Below are 19014 nucleotides of genomic sequence, written 5' to 3'. Positions count from 1 at the left end.
TTCCATTTCACACTTGGATGGCTTCAAGATTTTTATAGACCCTCCCAAACCCTACCTCACCTCCTGTAAATGGTTTATGTAATGTCAGTCTATCAGTTGTACTGGCACAATGAACATGACAGGCATGGTGCCAACATTCGCCCTAGGAGGGACTGGCAAGGCCACATCCTGAGAGAATGGTCGGAATGATATAAACACACTTTCCTATGGTAAACAGGAATAGACACATCAAGCAATAAGACACTGAACCTCAGACTTTTTGTTCTGGGGCTGAATATGCCTTTGCTATGAAAGGATTGTGGACAAGGGACTGTCTGTCACAGTTACAGATTCTCTGTTGAGCAGGATGGAGGTAGGAGTGACAGACCACCTATCAGCCACAATGGAGATGATTGATGAGCCCCCAAAACCAGGCAGCGAAGCCCAGCCTCTCCCCTGAATCCATTTGTTATTTCCGATCTCTTTCTGTCTCTGTCTCTGCCTCTCTCAGACTGCAGCTAATCAGTAGTGATAGATGAGGGTAGATATTCACTCCTTCCTTCAGGCATCCAATTGCATTTTCTCTCGTTTGTCACCAGGTCTATCATCCATATCTCAGTGAGTCCTTTATTCAAATAAGAAAGGAGCAGTACCTTTCTTGGAAAATTGACTGTTGATTCAAGAGTCCTGAAGTGTTCAGAAAAAGGCAGGAAAGGAAGGGAAAGATCAAAAGGTTCATTGTTTTACTCATAAAGGGACAGAGAGAAATATGTCCAGGAGGAGAGCACTGAGTAATTAGGCATGAGTGCTGCAAAGGAAGTTCAGATAAAAATGCAGCAAAATTAGAGAGCATGATTTGGCAAGAGTCTAACCCTCAACCCTGTGTCTCCATCTGAATTGGATGTAGTCACTCCAGCTGACTCATTAAGGCAGCCCAGTCACCAGCATGGCTGGTGTATACAGGACTTTGCCATTAGCCTGGCTGTATTGATGACCCATGCAAATAGAAATGGACAAGTTTTGCTCATATCTCATTTTTATTTACCATCTTCAACAAGTATGAGCCAGTGAGTAAAGCTGTGAAATTCAGACTATGGCTGAGTCTGTGTAAATATGGTGATGCCAGAACATTCAGTGCTTCATACTGGCTGGGATTCATCTTGATTCTAATCAAGCCACATGGTGGATACTCAAAATACTGGACCCAGCATCTGCACTGAAGCCAAAAAACCTCACAAGAAACAGCCAGACTGGATATTTGGGTCATAATAGATGTGGCTGTGCACATGGAAATCATCTTTAATCAAAGGGTGTAAGGTCTAAGGATGGTGATTTTGCTGAAAACAGTAATGATGATGACAAGAAAGATCATATGATAACTATGACAACCACAATGAAGATAGACTTGAAAAATGGGATATAGAAGAGTCTTCACTTCCACACTTAACTCTTCTAAATTAATTCAAGGACTTAATGACCACCTTTCCTAAAAGGGACTCTATACCTCCAAGCCTTAAAAACAGGACTTCCTGATAACCAAACTAAAATCTTCATCCCCTTTGCAAAACTGCCTTTTCAATAGACACTTTGCGACCAGTATTGCTGTTGGAAATTATCCTTCCTACATTAAAAGCAGGTATTCTTCTATCCTATATAATAAAAGGCTAATATGCAAACTGACTGGACAGCGGAACAACCAGTGGCTATGATGCGCACTGACCTCTAGGCGGAAGACTCTCAATGCAGGAGCTGCCCCCTGGTGGTCAGTGTGCCCCCACAGATGGAGTGCCATTCAGCCAGAAGCCCTGAGCTGGGCTTACGGCTGGTTAGCACAGCGCCGGTAAGATGTCAGTCAGACATCCCCGGAGGGCTCCCGGACTGCAAGAAGGCACAGGCCAGGCTGCCCCAGTGCACGAATTTCATGCACTGGGCCTCTAGTTTACATATAAGCTTTTCTGTTGGTCAGAAAAGCATTGCTAAATTAAACATGGAAAGAATATGGCCATCCTAATTGATACTACCTCATTAAGATAATCTCATAAAAGTCATTCAAAGATGTCCCTACTGCATATTGAGGTATTGATTTATTATCAGGTTAGCAAAAAGACCAAAATTTTAAATGTTTATATTTGGAAAACATTAAAATAGAGGAAAACATTATACATATGTTCATGCCTTGCACCAAACTAAAATATACCTTTCCAAATTCCAGAATTTATAACTGCCTGTATATAATTTATATTTCTGTAATCCCAGTACATATCTATTATAAATATGAAGCTTGGTAGCTAAATAGACAAAGATGCTAGGGATAGTTGTGAGGTGTTCTCTCATGCCTAACACTATTTATAAACTTGTGTTGCATTATCATTAGTATATAAAATGCTTGAAATGGTTCCCTTGATAACTGTAATATTCCTGTTCACTTAGACTGTCAATTCAGCAGTATTAATGATGCTTTAAAAATAATACTTTTCAAAAAGTACATAGAACTTATTAAAAAGTAATACTGTAAGTAATCAATTCTGTGCCATAAATTAAAAAATATGAATGAAGCTCATTGGGGATTTGAAATTATCAGCACGTGACCCTCTCTTAGCCTAGAGTCAGCATCATCTTCTTTACCTAGGTGTGAAATAGGTGCTGTAAATATTACTCTGACAATAGGTATGATTATGCTGTTGAAATAACTAGGTGAGGTTCTCTTTGGTACAGTTATTTCAACTGCTCCAGCAGCCACATTTAGAGCTCAAATTATTTTGTAGCAATGGATCTTTATAAAAGAAGAGAAAGAATCCACTATGGTGCTTACAATTTGATTACTACCTATCTTCTAATCCATGTTCATGAGCAACCTGCAAGTCTCATATAAATTGACTCTTTCGGTTGAGAAATATATTTGTGTTTTTATTATTGATGCTATTAAATACAAAACAAATAATTTAACATTTGGGCCCTTGATTATGAAATGGTTTTCCAATTTTTAACTCAATAGATTATTATTCAACCCTAAATTTTGCTGTAATTATTTAAGATATAATCAGATATTTATTTCTCTGAGTGAGGAATCAGGAATTGCTGCTACACAGTGATTTTCTTTCCTTGTGCTATCAGAGTGGCCCTCTCTCCTGAGAAGAGTAGATAACCAACCCAATCAGCACCAACCTATGAAGACGCTATCTTTCAGCTGTTGTACCCTGAAGGCACAAATATTTGGATAAGTATCAACATTTCACCCTTCATCAATGCTAAAATTTAGCACTGAGTTCCTACAATAAAGGCTTATGTCTTCCTTTGCCTTTTTCTTATTAATCCTATTACGCTTGTCTTTATGAGCTCTCCTAGTTCCTTTTGCTCCTCCAGGGCTTAGCTGCAAATGAGATTTCACATCTCAGTGTAAAATAACGTGAACATTTTTCTATAAAATTAAATAAAAGTCCTCTATCCTGGCACTGCATGCCTAGAATTCAATTTCTGGAACCAATGTCTTTCCCAACGCCTCATTGTCTCCTTGCCATCTCACTTTTCTTAGCACGAAGTAGCATTTTTTTTTTCTTTTGCATTCACATGATATATTGGTGTGGGAAGGAAGAGAGAGCAGTATCAGATGGTGAAAGTAAAGTAGTGGATAACAGAACCCTGGAGTTCCATGCCCACTTTTCTGAAGATGCCACATGAGTAAGATTCTAAGCTGGCATCTCTTACAGCTCCTGCAGTTGATCAACAGCCCCTTCTTCTCCTACACCTTTCTACCATCTCTGTTCCCTCTGCCAGCCTTTCAGTAGTGGGGAAAATAATCCTTCAAAGTTTCTCCTTGAAAAGGGACTAGAGTTTCTTAAAAAGAAGGCAACTCAGAGGGAAAACAAGTTCTGGCACTCTCTGAAAGGCTTGGCCCTTTGAAGGAGCTTCAAGTACCAGAAGCTTCTCATCCTAACAGAACTAAATCCAAACACATAAGCCAACCAAATAGCAGACATCTCAGGAGTCCCTTAGAGCAGTACATCCAGTACATCCAGGGGTGATTATAGGTAAATAGAATCATTCACTTCCTTTTTCTAATCCCAGGTAGACTTAAGTTCTTATAAATAGTATTTAAAAAAATAACAAAAGAAAATAATTCATCCAATATTTTGCATCACTTTCAAGATCTTGTTTAAATTTAGATCATAGGTACAATGTTAATAAAATGCAAATTTTCTGAAATTTTCCTTGTGTATAATTTGGCAATGGATGGCAATGAATTGTGCACATGGAAAATATCAGGTAAATGATAATTGGGTGGAAAGTATGTTACACTGTCATCCTAGATATTTTCGGAGCCAAGGAGAGACTCCATATTTTTAGATTTCAGAAATTACTCTATAGAAGATCTTTTACTCACTGTGAGCCTAATATTCTTAATCACTTAAACAAAGAGGAGAATATATACAGAGAAATGAAGGCAAATGTGTTAAGTAGGTAACATCAGGTAGGTAAAGGCTGAGCGATAGGCAGCAGAGGGTGATCAGGATTGAGTAACCCAGGTCATATATTTTCATCTAACCTAAAGACATTTACAAGCTCAAACAGAATTATATAAAATGTATGGTTATACAAAGTGTATGGCAAACAACTTGCCATTGCTGGCCTCCTTTTAGGAAACCTTGCCAGGAATAAAGCTTAAAACTTCTAACATTCTATGATTCTACTATGAACTGAAACAGTCTTCTGGAATTACGTAATAACTACTGAACAGGCACTGGCTGATATAAACATTAGACTTCCCCAAAGTATTTCAATAGGGTTAAAATAACCCCATTAATATTGGGCTATTCTTACTAGATTCTTTTTCTTTGAGAACGTAATCTAAAATTGTGTATGTTTTTTTGTTTGATGTAATACCTTAATCAATAATAATAATAATAATAATAATAATAATAATAATAATTCTCACTGAAAAAATCCCCTTCTCTAATAGAATCCCATTGGGAAAAGTACCATCATTCATTAGGGGGAGTTATTTTAGCTTTTTCCACTATATGAAGAAGGATAAATGTGAGTTTGTGTACAAGTTATAAAAGATGAATTTGATAGACCACATATATAGAAAGATCAGAAAGAGTACTTGGAAATATGAATATATCTGCTACTGATATTAGTTTTAATATCATACTACAAGTAAAGTGAAGTACATTGAGAATTCATTATGGAGAAGAGATTCCAGTTGCTTTTTAAATGACCATATTAAACAGCAAATCTATTTTGATGGCACAACTTCCAGAGACAGTTTACTTTTGATTTTGCAATTTAATAAAGATACACCAGGCCTAAAATTGAGAGAAATCTAATAAATAGTGATCATCTTCAAAGCATCACAGCCAAAGGTTTCTAGGCATCACTGATAGGATGATATATAAGTGTATTACCTTTTGGAATTTCAAAGATAGTCTTCCAAAAGGCTTGGGTAAAAATAAAAATTAAAGAAGATATTTTATCGGTTTCTTCTTTTAGTATTTTTCCTGGAATGAACAAGAAGCTTCTAACACTGCTGATAGATTTGCAAATATTCAGTGATTATTATACTAACCTACCATGATTCTATGTCCCCTCAACAGAACAGAATATGCTCTTAACTATGTTGATTTACCCTTTATACAAGAGGCACTTTAGAGAAGGCAATGTGTACTCTTGATCCTAGAACCCATGTGTCAAGTGGGTGCAAAGATGAATTTATATCTCAAAATTGACACCTTATACTGTTGCCAAGTGAATCCGTGCATTCTATGTGCCAACTCTCTGAAAAAAGCATAATTTCCAGGAACTTCAGGTCAGCTGGCACAGGTCATCTGTTTTGTCTAACCTTTTTAAAAATTCTTCATCATCTGACCTTACCCTATCTACCTAAGTCAATTTCTAAACAAACCAGGCTCATATTCTCACCTGTGGCACATACTATATTTATAGTCCAAAGCCTTTCTTCATATTGTTTCTCTGGATTAATATCCTCTTTCCTGTCTTTTCATTTGTCTAAATACCAGTCATCCTCCAGCCCAAGTTCAAATTCAAACTCTTATATACCCCAAGCTTAGTTAATCTCCTCTGAATTTCTATGGAACACAGAATCTATATGTTCCAAACTAGCTATAAATTATATTTCATCTCTTTGAATGCTTTCACCTTTTCTCCCCAAGTAAATTGTGATCTCTCTCAATATGAATATATATATATACTTTAGGTTAAAAAAAGGTGACCGAACAGGAAATTATGATTTTAGGAAACTGATTTTTTCAAACAATTAGATGAGAATATGCATATTTATACTATTAGAGGCCCAGTGCACAAAATTTGTGCATGGAGCAGATGAATTGCTCAGCCCGGCATGCATCCTCTCCAATCCGGGACCCCTCGGGGGATGTCTGACTGCCTGTGTGGGATCGGGCCTAAACCAGCAGTCAGATATCCCTCTCACAATCTGGGACCACTGGCTCCTAACCACTTGCCTGCCTGCCTGCCTGCCTGCCTGATTGCCCCTAACCACTCTACCTGCCTGCCTGATTGCCTATAACTGCCTCTGCTTGCCAGCCTGGTCACCCCCTAACTAGTCCCCTGCTGGCCTGGTTGCCCCCTAATTGCCCCCCTGTTGGCCTGGTCACCCCCTAAATGCCCCCCTGCCGGCCTGGTGGCCCCTTAACTTCTCCCCTGCTGGCCTGCCTGTTTGCCCCTAACTACTCTAGCTGCCTGCCTGATCGCCCCTAACTGCCTCTGCTTGCCAGCCTGATTGCCCCCTAACTGGTCCCCTTCCAGCCTGGTCGCTGTCTAACTGTCCCCTTGCTGGTCTGGTTGTCCCCTAACTGCCACCCCTGCCTGCCTGGCCACCCCCTAACTGCTCACCTGCCGGCCTGACTGTGGCTTTGTCTAGAAGGAAGTCAGACGTGAAGATGTCTGGTTGACCCGTTATAATTAGCATATTACCCTTTTATTAGTATAGATGTGGATCACTTCAATTTCTGGGAGATATTAAAAGTGAACAACAGCTTTCCTGGGAATTGTGCAGGAGTTTAAGTGGTGATATTCTGAGTCATGTTTAGACTGACTGACTACTTCCTAGCTAGAGATGGTCATCTCCTTAGAATGGATTGATATAAACCGTTGGAATCAGAACTGACTGACAAATATGAGGCAGCAACCATTGTCTCAGAGAGAGTTTGCACTATCGTCAGACAATACCCTTGCTTTGATTGTAATAAACACCTGAGAAATCAAAAAAGTGGGTATTAATTATATGCGAAATAGAGGCATTTTCCTGACTGAAGCAGAAAGATAAAATATCACCCCTCACAGTAAAATTGGTAACTCTTTTTTTTTGTTGTTGTTAAGCCTCACAGGAGGATATTTTTTCCATTTATTTTTAGAGAGAGTGAAAGGGAGGTGGAGAGTCAGAGAGAGAGAAACGTTGATCACAGGGGAAAAAGCTTGCAACCAAGGTACATGCCCTTAACTTGAATTGAACCAGGGACCCTTCAGTCTGCAGGCCGACACTCTGTCCACTGAGCCAAACCGGCTAGGGCTAAACTTGATAACTCTTGCCTAGACACTAACATGACTCCTATTTGTTCTTCAATTATATCCAGTTCTGAAGAAGGTGCTGAGGTTTATATGCTTTTGAAATACAACTGTACATTCACCAAATTTAGCAAAAGGACACAACTACCAAAATAAACACATTTTAGGGTTCACAAATAAAAATTCATTACAATATCTACATTTCTGAACATCTATCTTGCTTTGGGGAAAAAGAACAGCACCTTTCTAGATTACATGACCTCCTGAGTCTCCATGGTAATGAAGACTGAAGCCACCTCCTCTCAATGGATGCCTATTTGCACTCCTGCTGAATAAAGATCTCCTCAACTTAATTATCATAGAGTTCTCTGTTACTGAAATGGAAAGGATAAGGTGATATTTGGTTAAACCAGCCGTGGGCAAACTATGGCCCGCGGGCTGGATCCGGCCCGTTTGAAATGAATAAAACTAATAAAAAAAAAAAAGACCGTACCCTTTCATGTAATGATGTTTACTTTGAATTTATATTAGTTCACACAAACACTCCATCCATGCTTTTGTTCCAGCCCTCCGGTCCAGTTTAAGAACCCATTGTGGCCCTTGAGTCAAAAAGTTTGTCCACCCATGGGTTAAACCATCCCTGTGGGAGTCCTTTCAAGCTTGCTATAGCTAACACACAACTGACTTGAACAGAAGCCAGACCCAGTTTCACTAATTTTACATGTAGGTATTAATAATGCATGATAAGCCATGTCTGATGTGACAAATTGCAATAACTATTAAACCATTTGCCCATCCAATATATCTGATTAATCATGACATACCATGTGACAAAGACAAACCTCTCAATTTTTAAAGAAGAAAGCGAAGTGAATTGAAAAATAGACTAAACTCAATTACTTCTCATTGGTATTAATGAAGCAGATTCCAGCTTCGGGTATTGCCTTGGTAGGGAGAGCAGAAGAAACCCTGCTACTTCTTCCCTTCATTTCTTCTTTGTGTCCAGCCAGCTTAGGACTGAAAGCCAATACTATCTTACAATCATGTTTGTGTTGGAGGCACTTTGCTCCATGAAAGCAGGGAGCAAAAAGATTGAGCCTAAAAACAACCTAGAGAAAAAGCAAGTGGAGTCTGTCAACGGTTTCACACTTTAAAGGATCTCCTATACTGGGGCTTACTCACAGAGTTCCACAGGAACAAATGAAGAACAAATCCTCAAGCATTCAAAAAGAGTGTCCAATATGGTACCCAAGGTTGTCAGAAGCAAATAGTCCAAATGTTCACATTGGAGCATGGGTAAATAGCCCTGACACAATATAAGTCTGCACCTCTTTCTTCTTACACTTTGCTGTAAGCACACTAGAATTTGCCATGGAAACATCTATATAGTCCAGCACTTGAACACACATGCCCCCCACAAATTTCCCCAATGTCGTCTTGCCCCTCATTTCTGTGTGTATAAAAATAATTTGATATCTTAATATATATATATATATATATATATATATATATATATATATATATACTACTTTCTTATATTTTTACTACTATTTCTAGGAGAGCTTAGCTATTTGGACAATGAAATCACATAATCAAAGTACACTCAGCCATTTAGTAATAGCTTCACTAACTGTATGTGTAATAGAAGAATATAAACAGTTCCCATAGGCAAGTTTTTGAAGCCCAAACACAGCAAGATGAAAAATATTCTCATTCTGGGTAACCTTGGGCAAGTTACCCATCCTCTTTGAGATTCAGTTTTCATGTAGACAAAATGAAGATATTAATAGTATCATATATGTTTGTCAAGATTAAAAAGTGCTGTCACAAAATGAAGGTTCATAAATATTATTCATTATTAATATCTTTGTGGTATATAGAAGGTGATCCCAATGATCTCCACCTGCTGGTGTTCACTCCTTTGTGTAATCCTCTTCTCTTGACTTTGAGCAGGACCGGCAACTTGCTTATAACCAATAGAATATAGCTGAGGTAGTGGAATGTCATCTTTGTGATTACATGACACTGAATAGAAAAGGTGATCAGAGATGTCACTTTCATGATTACATTACATTATATAAGACCCCATTTTAGAAAACTAATGCCTCAGACTCTTCTTTTATGCTTGATGAAGTAAGGGGTCATGCTGGGAAAGCCCACATGGCAAGGAACTGTAGCCAGCTGCAAGGACCTAATGGTAGCACTCTAGCCAATAGTTAGCAAGAAGCTTGGGCCCTAGATCCTATAGCTGTAAGGAAATGAGTTTTGAAGTGGCCTAAATAAGCTGGAATGTAGATTCTTTACAGGCCAAGCCTCCAGAAGAGGGCACAGTCCACATGGTAACATGATTACAGGCTTGGGAGATTCAGAGTAAAGGATGCCCAGCCAAGCCACGCCCAGGCTTCTGACCCACAGAAACTGAGATGATTAATATGTTGTTTTAAGCTGCTACATCTTTGGTGCTTTATTATATAGTAATATGTAAATAATATAATTATGTATGGCAAAATGGTAGGCAACATGAAGAACATGCTTCTGAAATGGAAACACACACACACACACACACACACACACACACACACACACACAACACTGCCTAAGACTTTGGGATTCATACTAAACAGAGTTGAGAAATCTTGAATTCTCTTAAACTTTTCACAGAACTTCATGAGGGAAGAGATGGATCTGGGAAGTAATTAGGTACCACCCCTCTCCCCCATCACCCTGCAGAATAAACAACCAAACTCTAAAAAGGTTGTATAACTAGCTCCAAGTCATGAGGTCAGCTAATTGTAGAGTGGGAATTTGAACTCAAGTCTTTTGACCTAATGATTCATATCAGAAAACTATATCCAGAGCTATGACTTACCATTTGGGTGAGAATTTTTGTTGATTCTGACTTAATATAATTTAAATCAAACATAGAGTATTTATCAATGTTGAATATATCATTGATGATTATTTAACAATAATTACTCAACTTCATCTGCAAGTCACTTACTGACATTCTGATGTGGCTTGTTTTGAAGGTTACATTGGACTGATGTAGTACCTGTCAAGCCCCAAATATATAAGAAACACTGTAAACACCTGGAAAATGCAGAGCAACCAAGGCTCTGTCAGAGAGTATAAAAGCATTGACATAGAGGGTAAAAGGCTCAGTTAATCCATGAAAATGTCACCATACACTTGGGGTCTTTGTCTGAAGGTTAAGTGTCACAAAGTGTCAGATGTTGCCAGCAGCCAGAATGGCTGAATCAACCCGGGTGATGAGCATGGTAACAGATGCTACAATCACATTGCCTGTGTTCCCAAGTCAGATAATGTGACCATATTAAAATGAGAATCTAATTCCAAACAGCACATTTTCTTCCAATATTTACAGTGGTTGATTAACCAGATTCTCCCTATTATAAGTAAAAAAGTCCATCACTCCATTTCCCCTTCAGCAACATCTCCCAAGATGAACAAGTTCTAGAAATGTAATGTACAGCAATATAACTATAGTTAACAATATTGTATTGTACTGTATACTTAAAATTTGCTCAGAGGGTAGATCTTAAGTGTTCTCACCATGGTGGGGTGGAGAGTAGAGGAAATTACTTGAATAATGGATGTATTAATTAGCTTGATTGTGGTAATTACTTCACAATGTAAATATGTATCGATACATAAAGTGTCATACCTTAAGTATATACAATTTTTAATTTCATAAAGTACATTAATAAAACTGTAGGTAATATGGTATAAGAAATGTGATATCCAGGTTATATATGATAATTTTTACATACAACATATTTTTAAAATATATTTGAGTATATAATCTGACAATGAAGCACAGTTTTAGAAATAAGAATTATCCTGGAAAACTGTGTTCTATATTTGTTTTTCCTTCTCTTCCTCCTCTTCCCTTTAATAATTTAAATCTTTTGGATTCTTTTATTTACTATCTGGGTAATTTTGAAGAGTCACTTAATTACCTGACTTCAAACTTCTTCGTGTATATTGTGCTTGCTAAATAATGGTCTTGTGGTATAAATGGGATCATATATATATGTATATATATATATATATATATATATATATATATATATATATATATATATATAGATAGATAGATACACACACACACACACACACACACACACACTAGAGGGGCCCGGTGCAGGAAATTCATGCGGGGGGGGGGGGTGAGTCCCTCAGCCCAGCCTGCACCCTCTCCAATCTGGACCCCTCAAGGGATGTCCAACTGCTTATTTAGGGGAGTCAGACATCCCTCTCACAATCCAGAACTGCTGGCTCCAAACCGCTCACCTGCCTGATAGCCCTCCCCTGCTGGCCTGATCCCCCCCAACTGCCCTCCCCTGTAGGTCTTGTCCCCCCAAACTGTCCTCCACTGCAGGCCTGGTCCCCCCAACGGCCCTCCCCTGCAGGCCTGGTCGCCCCCAGCTGCCCTCCCCTGCTGGCCATCTTGTGTCCACATGAGGGTGCCCATCTTGTGTGTTGGAGTGATGGTCAATTTGCATATTACCTCATTATTATATAGGATATATGCAAAATGTTTAGCATAGTACTTATTGCACAAATTCTTACCTTTGTCTTTCTTCCCATTTTCCCCATGGGAAGCAACTTTCTTTTTCCCAAAAAGTTTTTTTAGACCTTTGAATAAGAAGAGAACAGAAATTCCAAACTTAATAAGGTTTATTTACATTGTTTAGGTTGCTGGTTTATAGAGAACCATTGTTATTGGTGTGAAATTTCAACTCCAATCCAGGCCCTATCTCAAGGCTTATATGGTGCCTCTGTGGACAGCACCAAATCAAGCATAGATTCATAATGTCTGTTTTGTCCAAGCATGGTGAAGGGCAAAGATTCATTCCATGCTTTGAGACAGCCAACCTTTTAGCAAATGAAGGGGAAAATTGAACTTAAGTCAGAAAGGGAAAACAAATGCACTTATCCAGTAAATTTCTTTAATCAACAAAGTGGTTTTTCAAGACTCTCATTCAATGTCACAAAGTTTGCTAGGTATTTTTACCCAGGTACACAAGGTCACAGTAAGTCCTTATTTCAAAAATTTCAGAATAGAACCTCTTGGGAAACATAAGAAAGTACACTGGCAAAAGAAAATGCCAAGTTGGCATAAAGGTGTTTAGGAAAATTTAATGTACCCTCATTTTTCTTTGGATCAGGTTTAAAAAAGAATCAGAACCAATACAAAAGAAATATTATTAGTAGACCTGTCAACTATTAAGAACTTCATAGACTGTAATTCTTCAGCTTTCTCCCACAGTCTAAATATATGAATGTTTGAAAAAACAGCGTGAAAGCACATGTAATTTACCCAGTCATGTATCACAGCATGCTCTGCCAGAAAAGGTAAGTAAATGAGCAAATCTGTCAGCAACTCAGAATGAAATGAGGGTGAAACTGGGATCACCCAGTAGATATGTCACATTCAAGCCCTTTAAGAAAAATACTAGTAATAGAAAAATTTAAATACGAAAAAGCTTCTACTCACACATATTTTATTTTAGTACAATTTTCACTTTATACCTTTCCTAATGTGTTTCTTTTTTTTTATTTTGCATTGTCTGTATGTACAATACTCAGAAATTTGAGTGAGGATTAACAAATAATTTAAATATCTTGATGTTTTGTCTACTCATTTCTAAGCATGTAAATAATCAGAAGTATCTTAATATGCAGAAATATCTAGCTCTTTTATGACATTTAGAGGAAACAGTCATATATTAAACTAAATTTAAAACATCAGTATCATACAGTTAAATGAATACCTCTATTTTTTTTTAAATTTAGGCTAGTGGTCAATCTCTTACTTAGAATATGCAATTTTTTAAAAAATATATATTTTATTGATTTTTTACAGAGAGGAAGGGAGAGAGATAGAGAGTCAGAAACGTCGATGAGAGAGAAACATCGATCAGCCGCCTCCTGCACATCTCCTGCTGGGGATGTGTCCACAACCCAGGTACATGCCCTTGACCGGAATCGAGCCCAGGACCCTTCAGTCCGCAGGCCGACGCTCTATCCACTGAGCCAAACTGGTTTCGGCAGAATATGCAATTTTTTTCCTGATTAAAAACTATCTTTTTTCACCATTACACTGATTTTCTTTTTAATTTTGTATTTATTTTTCTCTTCTTTTCCCATAAATAGTCTGTTTCTAGATATTGTTCTCTACCTTTGCTGAATGAATATATTGTTTAGTTTCTTTAACTTCTGGAAACATTTGCAGAAAGCAATTTTTTCTTTCCATAACTGTTATTGCAAGACTGGGAAGGAGAAAAAGGGAAGAGGACGTGTGTCTCTGCAATAAGTATTGCTGAGTCTTCAGGGAATGCTTCTCCCTTTTACTTAGCAGAAAGTGAGGGTGAAGTAGATGTGGCCAGTTCAGGGTACATTTTTACCCATCCACCAAACTCTACAATTGCTGCTGTTTTATTTCTCTTGTAAGTGCAGGTGTATCACCTGCCATAGGTGGCAGAGTAGTTTACATAACCAGTGGATCAAATGTCATGGGATTGCATCATTTATGGGGCATTTTAATAAATTATGCATTTGTTTATAGACCGTATAAACAGACGTAAATCAGTATTTTCTAATCAATTAAACAATTAAGCACAATTCATGTGTAAGTGATTATTTTATATCCAGAGTAATTTCTGTAAACTTAATTTTTCAGAGTATGTGCTTTCCGCACATTAAATTTTCTCAAATGGATTTTCACAATTTCCAGACTCTGAAGCATAAATCAGAAATCTGTTCTTCTATTCCAATGCTTCAAGAACATTCCGTGACTGTCAGATTTCTCTGCTAGCAGCTTTAGTTACCATAGCTTCTCAAGCCATTCCTTTTTTTTTTTCATGCTCCACCACAGAGAAATGCACAATAGACCTTCTGTTCCCTTTTATATTCCATCACTAATTTAAGGTTGACTTACAAAATGTTAAGTGTTTATTTCTGAGTCAGGTACTCAATATATGCTTAAGGAAGAGAGGTGAGCTCAGGTGAAATTCATGTTGGCTGCGTCCACACACATAAAATGAAGGAATGAGACAGCATCTAGACATATTAAGGCAAAAACCATATGTCGGAAATATCTTGAGGACTAAGGCCAGATTTTTCAAAACGTCTTTTTGGTAGGACTGAAATGTAACCATATGGATTTTCCATTTCACTTTGCATGAGCAGAGGAAACCTGTGATAATTGTGTTTTATCTAGTACTTTCTCTCTTCACAGAACTTAACAGATTTAGCAGTCACTATTTAATCTTCTCTAGTAAGTTATTTTGTTTGTTTGTTTAGCTTTTCTCTCTCTTGTCATTGGGACTTTTAAAAATGACAGCAAAATTAATTTCTCATTAACTTATTGTGACACTAGACTCAAAGTAGTAAAATTCCTTAGTAGTAAAAAGGTAGAAGCCATTAGTAGAAGTTCACTGGTATGATCAGAGCTAGTTTTAGGTGATGCACTGCTGACCTAAATGTTAGAATGCCCAGATCTCCTTTTTGGTTTTGTACTGATGATTTCTCTTAATCCCTATCTCCTAATGCTCACAAAGACACACAATCCTCTCTGGAACATATGCTTTATGCTCTCTGTATTTCTGAGTCTCAGGCAAAACAAAGTTCAGGAAAGGTTTTTATAAGCCCATTTATATCAAGGTTGAAGGGCTGAAGTAGTTAACTCACTTTACTAGGCGAAATTCCCAGGCATTTCTAAGTATTAATTTAGGGTGAAGAGTAGATGCTTCCTTTGTCCCAGGGTTTGAGATAATATCATTTATCTTTCCCATCTTCAATCCAGCCTTTTGCTCAGAGTTTAATATGTTTTAAATAACCTAAATGTCTATGTTTTACCTTTGTAGATTATGATGATTTAATCTCTAAATAAGTAATCATACATCCTTAATGACACCTGTAATTATTGATACTTATTACTAGTTTCTTGTTTCACTCTATACGGTACTTCATATTGAACAGTAAATTCAACGTCAACCTAAAATAAGAGAAAAGTTTAGTTATGTGTGATCATCAGATGCCTTCCCTTTCCATCCTTGCTCTCTCCTGCATAAAAAGGTGATTTATTTGAGGAAGTGTATCACATCTCTTGTACCACATCTTCTAACCACAAAATCCCCTTCCCTTCTTCTTCCTTGGTTACGCACTCTTTCATCTCATGATAGACATTCCCTTCTCTCAGTTCCTCCTCTAATCCCAAACAACCAGGACAAAACAGAAGATAAAGAAAGAGGTTCACAGAGAAGACATTGCACTATAAAACTCTAAAATGATTGAAAATTTTACAGGCATTTTGTGGCTCTCTGTCCTGTTAGGTACCTAATATTCTGCCCCCAAACCAATCTGCTTTCAAAAAAGTATGACATACAATTAATTTTTCATATTACTATTCACTTAAGTACCAAATGCTATACTATTTAAGTAAATAAGGTTGGGATACATAGTGGGGTTTTTCTGGCATATGATATAAACTATAAATATATATAGAGAGGTCCGGTGCATGAAATTCGTGCACTGGGGGGGGGGGGTGTCCCTCAGCCCAGCTTGCACCCTCTCCAATCTGGGAACCCTCAGGGGATGTCCAACTGCCAGTTTAGGCCAGATCCCTGTGGGAGTGGGCCTAAAATGGAAGTCGGACATCCCTCTCACAATCCAGGAATGCTGGCTCTTAATAACTCGCCTGCCTGCCTGATTGCTCCCTAACCACTCCCCTGCCAGACTGATTGACACCTAACTGCTACCCTGCTGGCCCAATTGTCCCCTACTGCCCTCCCCTACAGGCTTGGTCACCCCCAACTGCCCTCCCCTGCAGGCTTGGTTGCCCCCAACTGCCCTCCCATGCCAGCCATCTTGTGATGACATGGGTGTGTCCATCTTGTGGCAGCCATCTTGTGACGATGTGGAGGTGGCCATCTTGTGACAATGTGGGGTAGCATATTGTGACAACATGGCAGCGGCCATCTTGTGATGATGTCGGGGCGGCCATCTTGTGATGACATAGGACAGCCATCTTGTGATGTGAGGGTATGAGGGTCAATTTGCATATTACCTTTTTATTATGTAGGATATTATATAGGCTATATAAATTTATGGGTAAATGAAACTAGTTATTACTCTCCAAATATACCCATGTTTGGTTGTTTCTATGCCAATTAAATAATGATAAAAGAGTAATAGAGACCTTTATTTTTAGCTCATTTTATTTTCTACCATTTTTATTTAGCATAGAGAAAGTAAGCAAGTAGTTTAAGGTTGATTCCAAAAGGGGAGGAGAAGCACTCTCTGTTCCTTCCAATGAACAGTCAAAATTGGTAGGGGGGAAAAAGTAAGCCAAGGCATAGCGTTATACCCAAATATTCAGGCAAGCTTACCTTGTCCTGAAACTTGTAAGGATAGAAAGAGAAATCCCAGCTAAATCACTGTTTCATCCTAAGAAGCTACACATGCTTACATTCCCATATAATTTCCGCTCCATGGTAGTACCAGGTACCAGGCACCTTGGTGTTTCCACTGCACCTCACATATTGTATCTGAGTCTTGTACCTTTTCCACAATCTCTCGGAGAGTTCTAATTGGGTCAATCTGCAATTGTAGCCTTACTGATAAACTCTCTGTGATAATAGGGACCCTCTAAATTTTATTTATCCTGAGTGAATGACCTTTTTTAATGTTATGAACCATATGTTAATTACTAATTGTCAATGCTTGGACAAAAGGGGATTGAAGTCTTCCTCTAACACCCCCTCCCCCCCAAATAAAAAGAGATAACATGTTTTTTGGATCAAGGAAACAGTGCAGGCTTTACAACAGCAAGGAGGAAACATTTAGGGGAAAAATAGATGAGAATATTGGGAGATATCCTCTCAGATAGCCTATGGAGAATAATTTCATGGATTTGGAGGAAAGGTACAAAAAAGTTGGCATTCTTTAATTTATCTATTGAGAATCTACTAGATGTCAGCATTTTCTAGTTGATGGGGATTCACCAATGAATAAGATTGTCAAGGACCAATAGGAAGAGTCAAAATAAGATCAGATGGTGATACATTCTGTAAGAAGAAGACAATAAGAAAGGATGATAGAATAAAAAGTGCTGGGTTTATTTTGAATAGTTTATTAGTAAAGGCCTCTTTGGGAAGGAGGTATTTGAGCTGAAACCTAAATGACAATAAAAAGAAAATCAGTCATGAGGTGATCCAGGTAAAGATTTAAGGCAGAAAAATAAGATTGCAGAAAAGAAAGATGATTTGGGGAACGCAGAAGTCCAGGCACAAGAATCCTTTGCAGAATTGACCATTCTTGGCAACTAGAGAGAATCGGCTAGGTCAAAGTTCCTTAGTAGGTTCTGAATACTAAGATGAACAAAATCAGTTGCATAAACTCTACATTACCAATTCCAAGAAAAACAAATCCAAACATTTAATTATTCTGATTGCTATTAAAAATATTGACTTGAAGACATGAGATCTGGGAAAGATAAGGAAATGAGCTAATCTTGAGACTATAGCTAACTAGAACAAACCTCAAATATTCAGGTTGCAGCAGGAGGCAGCATTTTCACTACCCAGCAACAAAATAGAGTTCAATTCTTTGGCTGAAGACCCAGCTTGGACCCATTCTCTGCTGATCCCTGGGTTTGCTACCTGCCTCCTTTATTTTCCTTTTGTTGTTGTTGTTGTTGTTGTTGTTGTTGTTGTTGTTAATCCTCACCAGAGGATATTTTTCCCGTTGATTTTTTCAAGAGAATGGAAGGAAGAGAAGGAGGTAGAAGGGAGAATGAGAGGGAAAAAGAGATAAGAGAGAAATATCAATGTCACACACACACACACACACACACACACACACACACACACACACACACAAGCACTCTAACCACTTAGCAGACAAGCCAGGGCACCACCAGTCTCCTTTCTGACCACTTTCTCCTCCCAAGAATTTTCCCAGGTCTTTCTTTCTCAAGCACTCTGTTCCAAAGATTCTATTTTTTCCCTTCCCTATTTCCGCCTCTCCCAAACTTGTTTGTCCTAAAGGTTTATACCATTTCCATATTCAGGAATATTTGTACACATCTGTTTTATAGTAATTTTCTTTTCAAAATATTGTTTTTATCCATATCAGCAAAATATAATATGTAAGGGTTGTCAGGAGGACTTGTAAACAATGATGTTATACAGAACCAGATGTTCAAATGGTACCTGTGAAAATTGAATTCAACTTGTGGAGAACTTATATTTCCCATAAAGGAAACAGGAAGCAAAGGAGAGAACCTAGGTGTCCTGACTCATGAAACGGGAGAAAAGAATTATGTTCAGTGCATAAGGAAACAAGTCTTTTGGGTCCTGGAAGATCTTCAGCCAACCAAGTTTTATCAGGCATAATCTTACATGTGGTAGTAAATTAGAGTCAAACTGTTGAAAGAGTAAGAGAGTACTGTTTGTACTATGCTTC

This window comes from Myotis nattereri, assembly GCF_964212035.1.
Source record: "Myotis nattereri genome assembly, chromosome: 3".
Lineage (NCBI taxonomy): Eukaryota > Metazoa > Chordata > Mammalia > Chiroptera > Vespertilionidae > Myotis > Myotis nattereri.
Note: the sequence above shows the minus strand (reverse complement) of the source record.